Raw genomic sequence first — 9,786 nt, forward strand, 5'->3', positions numbered from 1 at the left:
ACAGTGCCACCCAGCAGTGCCACCCAGCAGTGCCCACAGTGCCACCCAGCAGTGGCCACAATCTGCCTCAACAAAGCTGCTGCACCCCAGTGCCACATATCCGTGCCCATCAGTGTCATCTACCAGTGCCCAGCAGTGCCGCCCATCAGTGCCCAGCAGTGCCACCTATCAGAGCCACCTATCAGTGCCACCTATCAGTGCCCATCAGTCCCATCTATCAGTGCCCATCCATGCCACCCATCCGTGCCACCCATCTGTGCCACCCATCCGTGCCACCTTATCTGTGCCCATCTTTGCCCATCAGTGCCGCCTTATCTGTGCCCATCGGTGCCGCCTTATCTGTGCCTATTAGTGCCACCTTAACTATGCCTATCAGTGCCCACCAGTGCAGCCTATCAGTGCCCACCAATGCAGCCCATCAGTGCCCACCAATGCAGCCCATCAGTGCCCACCAGTGCAGCCTATCAGTGCCGCCTCATCAGCGCACTTCAATGAAGGAGAAAAATGACCCGTTTGCAAAATTTTATAACAAACTATTAAACATGATTATTTTTTTTTTGCATTTTTTTTGTTTGTTTAGCAAAAAATAAAACTCTGAGCTGTAATTAAATACCACCAAAAGAAAGCTCTATTTGTGGGGGAAAAAATGATAAAAATTTCATTTGGGTACAGTGTTGTATGCCCGCGCAATTGTCATTCAAAGTGCATCAGCGCTGAAAGCTGAAAATTGGTCTGGGACTGAGGGGGGTTTAAGTGCCCAGTAAGCAAGTGGTTAACCTGGTGGTGCAGCGGTTCTTGGGCAGGTACCCCGGCTTACAGGATGTCCTGAAGCAGGCCAGGAAAGTCTGTGTGCATTTCCGCCGATCATTTAATGCCTGTGCTCGGCTGGCTGAGCTCCAAAAGGAGTTGAACCTGCCCAAGAACCGCCTTATATGTGACATGCCCACCAGATGGAACTCAACGTTGGCCATGCTGCAGCGGCTGCACACGCAGCAGAGGGCCATCAATGAGTACCTGTGCGACTACGGCACCAGGACAGGGTCAGGGGAGCTTGGTTTTTTCTCACCACGCCAGTGGAGCATGATCAGGGATGCATGCACTGTCCTGTCACCGTTTGAGGAGGCCACAAGGATGGTGAGCAGTGACAGTGCATGCATCAGTGACACTGTACCTCTTGTCCACCTCTTGGAGCATACGCTGCGTGGAATAATGGACAGGGCACTTGAGGCAGAACAGAGGCAGGAAGTGGAGGACACTGGACAACGTGTTGCTGAGGCATCGGTCAGAAGGAGCGGTGGAGAAGGTGGCCGTCTGACTGATGCTTTCAGACAATTTTTTAGTCCGCAGCCCCAAGGTATGATCGGTTCCAGCACCCATCGCCAGCGTCTGATTTACATGGTGCAGGAATACCTAGGGGCAAGGTCAGACTTGGACACCTTTCCCACCGAAAATCCTCTGGCTTACTGGGTCTTGAGGATGGATCACTGGCCAGAGCTTGCACAGTATGCAATTGAGCTACTGGCCTGTCCTGCATCCAGCGTTCTTTCGGAACGCACCTTCAGTGCTGCTGGTGGCTTTGTTACCGATCACAGGGTGCGCCTGTCCACCGAATCAGTTGATCGACTGACCTTCATCAAGATGAATCAGTCTTGGATCACCCACAGCTACCAAGCACCTGAAGCTGATGTAACCGAATAATTTTTTTTGAAATATCACATCCCTTCAAGACTGCCTATGCTGATGCTGAGTGACTGTTCTGTTATGTTGATTGTCAATCCTCTTCCTCCTCCGCTGATATGTTGGAAGAACATTTCTGGTTCTGGGTGATGCCATCAGCCCAATTTTTCTGCCCCTGTTTAACAGGGGCGTTTAAGTACAATTTTTGATGCAATGCTTTGCAGCAGGGCTAATTCCTGCAATCAAACAAGAGTATATGGGAGAGGTTGCAGTGTCGTGGCACCAGCACCAGTGCCTAAGGCCCAATTTTTCTGCCCCTGTTTAACAGGGGCGTTTAAGTACAATTTTTGATGCAATGCTTTGCAGCAGGGCTAATTCCTGCAATAAAACAAGAGTATATGGCAGAGGTTGCAGTGTGGTGGCACCAGCACCAGTGCCTAAGGCCCAATTTTTCTGCCCCTGTTTAACAGGGGCGTTTAATTACAATTTTTTTTTATTTTTTTTTCCAATTCGTTTTTATTGAAATTTTTTCGTATAACATATACAGGAAGGAATGAGTAAATAAAAATACAAAAAAAGGAAGATGACAAATAATAGAGATGACAAGGAAATGTACCATTCTCTTAAGTTGAAAAGAATACATATGTCAATTGGCAGAGCACAAATATGATATCAATACCTCATTGGAACACTATTATAAACTGTATATTATACTTTCCAATATTTCTCGATGGTGAGTACCATTCTCTCTGCTTTGATATAAGACAGTAGGTAGTCAAAATGGAGGAAAGGGGAAGGGAGGGGAAAGAGACGGGGTATAAGGGAAAGAGAAAGAAAAGAACAATGGGGGGTAATGGGTCTAGGGTCTAGTGCTCTTCTCCAATCAATACGTCTGTATCACTTAGTATCACTTAGTATCACTTAGTATCACTTAGTATCACTTAGTAGGGTCAAGCAGGTTTGTACCATTCTGTCCACACTTGCCATTTACTAATCGTCTTCATTCTATTACCTTGTCTACTAGCAATTAAGGTTTCATATACATAGTGGGTTTGGGTAGTAACCAGGACCTCAGATACTTTCGGGGCATAATCGGATTTCCAATATTTCGCTATTAGTGTACGAGCCACCAAAAGAATGTGTGTTATCACTACTCTGGACCCCGGTGGAAAATTATTTATTCCTATGTTCAGTATAGCTAGGGAGGGGTTAGGTCTAGTTATGATTCCCGATATGCTGGACACAACGCGGAACAGGGAGTTCCAGAAGCTAGTCAGGCTCCTACAGCTCCAAAACACGTGGTATAAATTCCCAATATCTCCACACCGTCTCCAGCACAACGGGGATCCCCCACTGTCAAACTTAGATATTTTGTAGGGTGTGAGATACCATCTTAGGGCGATCTTTTGTGATAGTTCCCAGTGGTTAACGGATTTGGAAGAGGCATAGATGGCTCGGCAGGCTTCTTTCCACTGCTGAAGCGTAAATGTAGTGTTCATATCCCTCTCCCACAACAGGTAGGGGCGAGATTTAATAAATTCTAACTTGTTTTGGTAAATATTATAAAAAAGGGAAATCCCACCTCTGGCTAGGAAACTGGAGTTATAGAACTTCCAAGCAACCTTAGGGATGAGCATCTGGTGTGATTTTATGGATCCCAAGCAATGCATCACTCGGTAGTGGGTATATCTATCTGAGGGGAGAAGACCATATTGTTTCTGCAGCACGTCAAAGTCAATAGGTCCAGAGTCAGTATATAAATCAGCAATGAATTTAACTCCTTTGTTATGCCATTTAGCCATAGAAAGGTTGGGAACAATGTGAGAAACAACCTCTAACGGTACAGGTAACTCCAGGATTTCCTGTCCTTCTGAAGCAAGTTTAGGGAGAGTTTTCCAGGCCAACAAGGAGGCCCGGATAGTAGGAGGAAGGGTATGCACAGGGTATGGTTTCAAGGTGTCTAAGAAAAGCAATAATTTCAGGTCGTCTGTCGGGCATAGGGCCTTTTCCAGCGCGACCCAAGGAGTCTCGCAGGAGGGATTAAACCAATGTTTAAGTTGTGTAAGAAGTGAGGCCCTATAGTAATCCCGGAGGTCCACCAGCCCCATACCTCCCGCCCGTCTATGCTTCACCAGTAGTGATTTAGCACATCTTGGTTTTTTGCCTCTCCAAATGAATTGTCTGAGTAGTGCATTAAAGGGACCAAAATGAACATCCCCTAGGGGGATCGGGAGGGTTCGGAACATATACAGAATTTGTGGCAAAATAATCATTTTAAAGGTGGCTAGCCTTCCTGTCCAGGTCAATTCAGTTTTGTTCAGTTGGGCGGTTTCAGCTTTAAGTTTTGTCAGTAAGGAAGAAAAATTAGAAGGGGCCAATTGTTTTAATTCTTTGGTTACCTTAATTCCCAGGTAGGTAATGTGTTCCGTGCTCCAGCTATAGGGGAATTCCTGTTTCAATGCGGCCTCTAGGGGAGGGGGAATGTCCAGACCCAGGATTAAAGATTTAGTTGAATTAATTTTATAGAAAGAGATGTCTCCAAACTCCTTCAGGGTCTGATGAACCCGTCTAAGAGAGATGGCTGGGGTGGTTAAAAATAAAATAAGGTCATCTGCAAATAAATTCAGCACGTGTTCCCTGCCCTGGACTTTGAAGCCAGTGATGGAGGGGTCGGACCTCACCCTCTCCGCCAGTGGCTCAATGAGGAGATTGAAAATGGAAGGGGACAGGGGGCACCCCTGTCTCGTACCATTAGATATATCAAAAACTGATGACAACATATTAGATGTGTAAACCTGTGCACAAGGAGAAGAGTACAGGGCCAGCACTGCCGAAAGCATGGGGCCTGAGAAACCAAACTTCATCAAGACCTGCTTCATGTATCCCCAGTGGATCCTGTCGAACGCCTTCTCCGCATCCAAAGATAGGAGCAGAGAAGGCGTCCGACAGGTCGTTGCATACTGGACGACATTGATGACCTTTCTGGTGGCATCAGATGCCTGCCTGCCCGTAGTGAAGCCTGACTGATCAGGTTTAATGATAGATGGAAGTATTGGGAGTAATCTAAGCGCTAAAATCTTTGCATAGACCTTAACATCGGTATTAAGTAAAGATATTGGCCTAAAATTAGCCGGAGTTGTGGGCTCTTTGCCCGGTTTCGGGATCGTGACTATATATGCTTTAAGCATCTCCCTAGGGAAGGAGGCCGAGGACACCGCCGCTGCAAACACCTGCTGCAGCGTTGGAGACAATTGCTCACCGAAAGCCTTATAATAGTCATTTGATAGGCCATCCGGACCAGGGGACTTTCCTAATGGGAGCTTGCTAATGACTCTTTCGATCTCTGACCTTGTTACTGGGGAGTTGAGGGTAATTAGCTGCTCCTCTGTGAGCTTTGGCAACCGAATTTTGGCCAGGAACGATTGTATGGCTTCGTCGGTAGGATTGAGAGTGTTCGGGTCTCTATCTAGGTTATAAAGTGTTGCGTAATAGTCGGCAAATGATTCTGCTATCTCCTGTGGATTAACTAGCTTCCTATTGTCTTGAGACCCTAGTAGATATGATATTCTAGATTTAGCCCTAATGCCCCTAAGCCTTTGAGCCAGAAACTTGCCTGCTCTGTTCCCTGAGGAGTAAAAGGACATACGCAGTGAGCGCACATATTTATCATTTTGTTCGATTAACATAAGTCTGAGATCGGAACGAGCTCTAGAAAGCTGTTGAGCTAATTGGGAGTCAGTATTGGTTTTATTGAGGGATTCAAGAGTTTTTATGGTGGTAAGCAATTGGTCGACCTTTTGTGTCCTCCGCCTCCTCTCCCCCGCACAAATCTTAATCATCACCCCTCTAATATATGCCTTATGGGTACACCATAAAACCATCGGGTCATCTACCGAACCTTCGTTACAAACAAAGTAGTCCTTCAAATGTGCTCTAATGCTAGCAGCATGTTCTGGCATCTGAAAGATGCGGGAGTTGGCTCTCCATATGTAAGCCGGACCAGGAGTACGTCCCTCCATCACCACCATGGAAACCGGGGCGTGGTCAGACCACGTAATGTCATGAATAGTAGATGCAGAGATTAACTGTAACAACTGTTTATCGACAAGTATCAAGTCAATACGGGAATACGAGTTATGCCTGGGAGAATAAAATGTATAGTCTCGTTCTTCACTGTGTTGGCACCTCCAAACGTCATACACGTCTGCCGCATGTAGAAGAGGTTGCAATTTGGGAGGAGACCTCTTGGCAACTGTAGTAGAGTCCAAGGCAAAATCAGGAGTAATGTTGTGATCTCCACAGATAATTAGGGAACCCCATCTTATAGCTGCAATCTTCCTATATAGTCTTTGCAAAAACCGAATTTGGTGGGTGTTAGGAGCGTAGAGATTGACCAGGGTATACGGCTTATTATTAAGCTCTCCTTGAACAATTAGGTATCTACCCGATGGGTCTGTATGTAACTCTTTCAGGACAAAGGACACAGAGTCTCTAATAGCAATAAGGACCCCTCTGTGTTTCTTCGGTGCACAGGACATAAAAAGGGACGGAAAGCTTTTATGTTGGAATTTTGGTGCATTACCAGCTTCAAAATGCGTCTCCTGTATATATAGGACATCTGATTTAAGTTTGAGAGCTTCCCTCCAGGCCGTGGAGCACTTTGCAGGGTGATTCAACCCGTTAGCGTTAAATGAAACTACTTTGAAAGACATAATTATCAGGTATTAGATGATACTCACGACACCTGGGGCAGGTACTACCAACGACCCACATGCTTCTGCTGCGACCACACGGATGTATGAGTCTATTCACCATACTTTCTGTTCTCGAAAGAAGAAGAAGACCACCAGACCCTGGGGAACGTAAATGAAAAAGGGGAAGAGGGAGGGATAAAGTCATGTCCATGTAAAGGAGACAAAACAGTAATAAAAAGGTAGGATTCAACAAGAACCAGAGGGCGGAAAAACCGTCCATTAATACAAGGGGGGGGAAGGAACGCACTATTGCTCCATAGTGCGGCAAGGCCCCAATACGTATCCGACTGTTCCTCGGCGAGGGATGAAAGCATGTCAAGGATTACTTTTCTTAGAGTTCTTCTTCTTCTTATGCGACACCGTGTGCCATCCGTCCGGGGAATGTGCCACCTTTGCGGAAGCAGGCTCGTCATCCGCCTGTACTGGTAAGATGGCCAGGGAGCGTAGCAGGGCTAGGCCCTCTGCGATATTGGTCACAACAGTGGTGTTGTCTTCGTGGGTAACAGTCAATTTCACTGGGTAGCCCCATCTATACAGAATATTGTGATTCCTCAAGGCTTTGGTCACTGATACTAACGATTTCCTTTTTAGCATCGTGTACTGCGAAAGGTCCGCAAACAGTTGGATGTGGGTAAATTTTTCAGGAGGGAACTGCTGCTTTCGAAACGCCATCATGAGCTTCTCCTTGGTTTGGAAAAAGTGCACTCGCATTAACACATCCCTAGGGATGTTATCTGGCAGATGGGATGGTTTAGGCAGTCTGTGTATGCGATCTACCTGCATCTCCGCTTCATCTGTGGAGGGAAGGAACACACACATGAGTTCTTTGGCATATTGTTGTAGATGCGCAGGGAGGACGGTTTCAGGGACTCCCCGTATTTTGATATTATTCCTTCTCGACCTGTCCTCAAGGTCTGCGATTTTACTCTTTAGCCATGTGATTTCATCTGCCTGCTCATGAAAAGCATCAATCAATGTGTTGTGGGAAGTTGCAAATTCCCCCATTTTTGACTCGATATGATCAACTCTGCCACTCACCTCCCCAACTTCGGTTTTAAAAGAACTAACACACTTCAACATGTCTGCATGCATGGAAGTGCGGAGGGAGAGCAGCATCTCCTTGGGCATGGTATCTGAGACAGGTCTATCAGCGGTGGGGAAAGCACTGAAGGGATCTGTTAACTCCCTTGTGTCCTCTAATGAGTCTTGCTCTGTGCTCACCTGTCTGCAGTCTTCCTCCAGTCTGGGTTTAGACTTCACAGGGCTACAGGAATTCGGAGTGGATGCCGCTGGAGAACGTCCTCGCTGAGCACTTGCTGTTTTAGGGCTGGATTCGTCCGACCTGGAGCTGCACGAGGGAGGTGGAGGCGAGTCTGCTTCGCCTGCGCCATCTTGTCGCAGGCCGCGCTCCGCCGGTCTGAAGAAATCCACCAATTTCTTCGGTTTGGCCGCGTCTTTCCGTTTGCGGGACATAGCGTCCGGGTCTGTAGGGTCTCCGGTCACCGGGAACACAAGCGGGTACACTATCCGTCGCTTCTATGTCGCTGAGGGACCGTTGCTGGAGCGGAGCTCACTGCCTAAGCGTCCATGCACCAGCACGCGGTAGCCACGCCCCCTAATTACAATTTTTGATGCAATGCTTTGCAGCAGGGCTAATTCCTGCAATAAAACTAGAGTATATGGAAGAGGTTGCAGTGTGGTGGCACCAGCACCAGTGCCTAAGGCCCAATTTTTCTGCCCCTGTTAAACAGGGGCGTTTAAGTACAATTTTTGATGCAATGCTTTGCAGCAGGGCTAATTCCTGCAATAAAACTAGAGTATATGGGAGAGGTTGCAGTGTGGTGGCACCAGCACCAGTGCCTAAGGCCAAATTTTTCTGCCCTTGTTTAACAGGGACATGTAATTACAATTCTTGATATAATATTTCACAGGAGGACCCCTTCCTGTGCCCACCCAGAGTAACGGTGAGGACTAAGGCCGTGTACACACGGGCAGATTGTCTGCCCAACTAAGTCCGTCAGACAATCCAACAGACAGTCCGTTCAAAATTTGAATGAACGGACTTGACCACACACGATGAACAGACAGTCCGCTGAAAACGTGCGCGATGACGTGTACAGCACGTACGACGGGACTAGAAAAACGACGTCCAATGCAACCTTCGGCCGTGTAAACCCTTTCTGAGCATGCGCCATACTTAGTTCGTCCAACTTGCCTACACACGAGCGGACTGTCAGCTGAAACCAAGTTTAGACGGACAAAACCAAGTTTCAGCGGACAAAATTACGGAAATTCCGAAAGACAAAGTCCGTCAGACTGTCCGCTGAAAAAGTCCGCTGAAGCCCACACACGAGCGGATTGTCCGCTGAAACACGGTTCAGCGGACTAAGTTGGACAGACAATCTGCCCGTGTGTACGCGGCCTTAGTGTTGTGGCACCAGCACCACAACCACCAAAGGTCAATTTTTCTACCACTGTTCAACAATGGCATGTAATTACAATTCTTGATATAATCGTTCACAGCAGGGCGCTCCAGCGCCCACCAAGAGTCACTTTGAGGGCTTACAATGTTGTGGCAAAACCAACACCTTGTTCCGCCATTTCTGCAGAGCATATAGGGCAGGCCCCTACTTTCAAACATCCAATTTACAAACATCTCCTACTTGCAAACGGAAGGAGACAACAGCAAGTGAGATGAAAAAAGATGGACGACAAAACAAATTATACAGGGGTGATAACCCTTCCCTATGTTTTCCAAAAAGCTTAAAAATAGTTTTTTGGACTGGAGCTACACTTTAAAAATGTACCAGTTGAAAATTACAAACAGATTCAACTTAACACAACAAACCTACACAGTCCCTGTCTTGTTTGCACCGACTGTATACTGCTGTTCTGAGTATATAGGGCCTGGGGGCCACACGCATTTCCTTTTTTTAATATGGGTACGGGGTTCCCCTTAATATGCGTACAAGACCCATATAGGCTGGTAATGGGCAGGGAGGGCTACCCATGCCATTTTTCTCAATGACTTTCAACCATATTGCAGGAACCAGATATAAGATTAAAACTGCAAGCAGTTTTAAATGGTGTTATTTCCGTTTAATGTCATTTTGTGCAGGGACTGTTCTAAACACGGGAAACACGTGGCACTTCACAGGCATACTACAGACACCCCCCAGGCACCATATTTAACCACCTCAATACAGTGCAGTTACACCCCCTTCCTGACCAGACCAATTTTCAGCTTTCAGCGCTCTCACAGTTTGAATGACAATTACTCAGTCATCCTACACTGTATCCATATGAAACTTGCGTCCTTTTTTCCACACAAATAGAGCTTTCTTTTAGTGGTATT

The sequence above is a fragment of the Lithobates pipiens genome, unplaced genomic scaffold (assembly GCF_037356315.1).
Source record: "Lithobates pipiens isolate NorthernLeopardFrog02 unplaced genomic scaffold, aLitPip1_a1.2 Scaffold_7, whole genome shotgun sequence".
Lineage (NCBI taxonomy): Eukaryota > Metazoa > Chordata > Amphibia > Anura > Ranidae > Lithobates > Lithobates pipiens.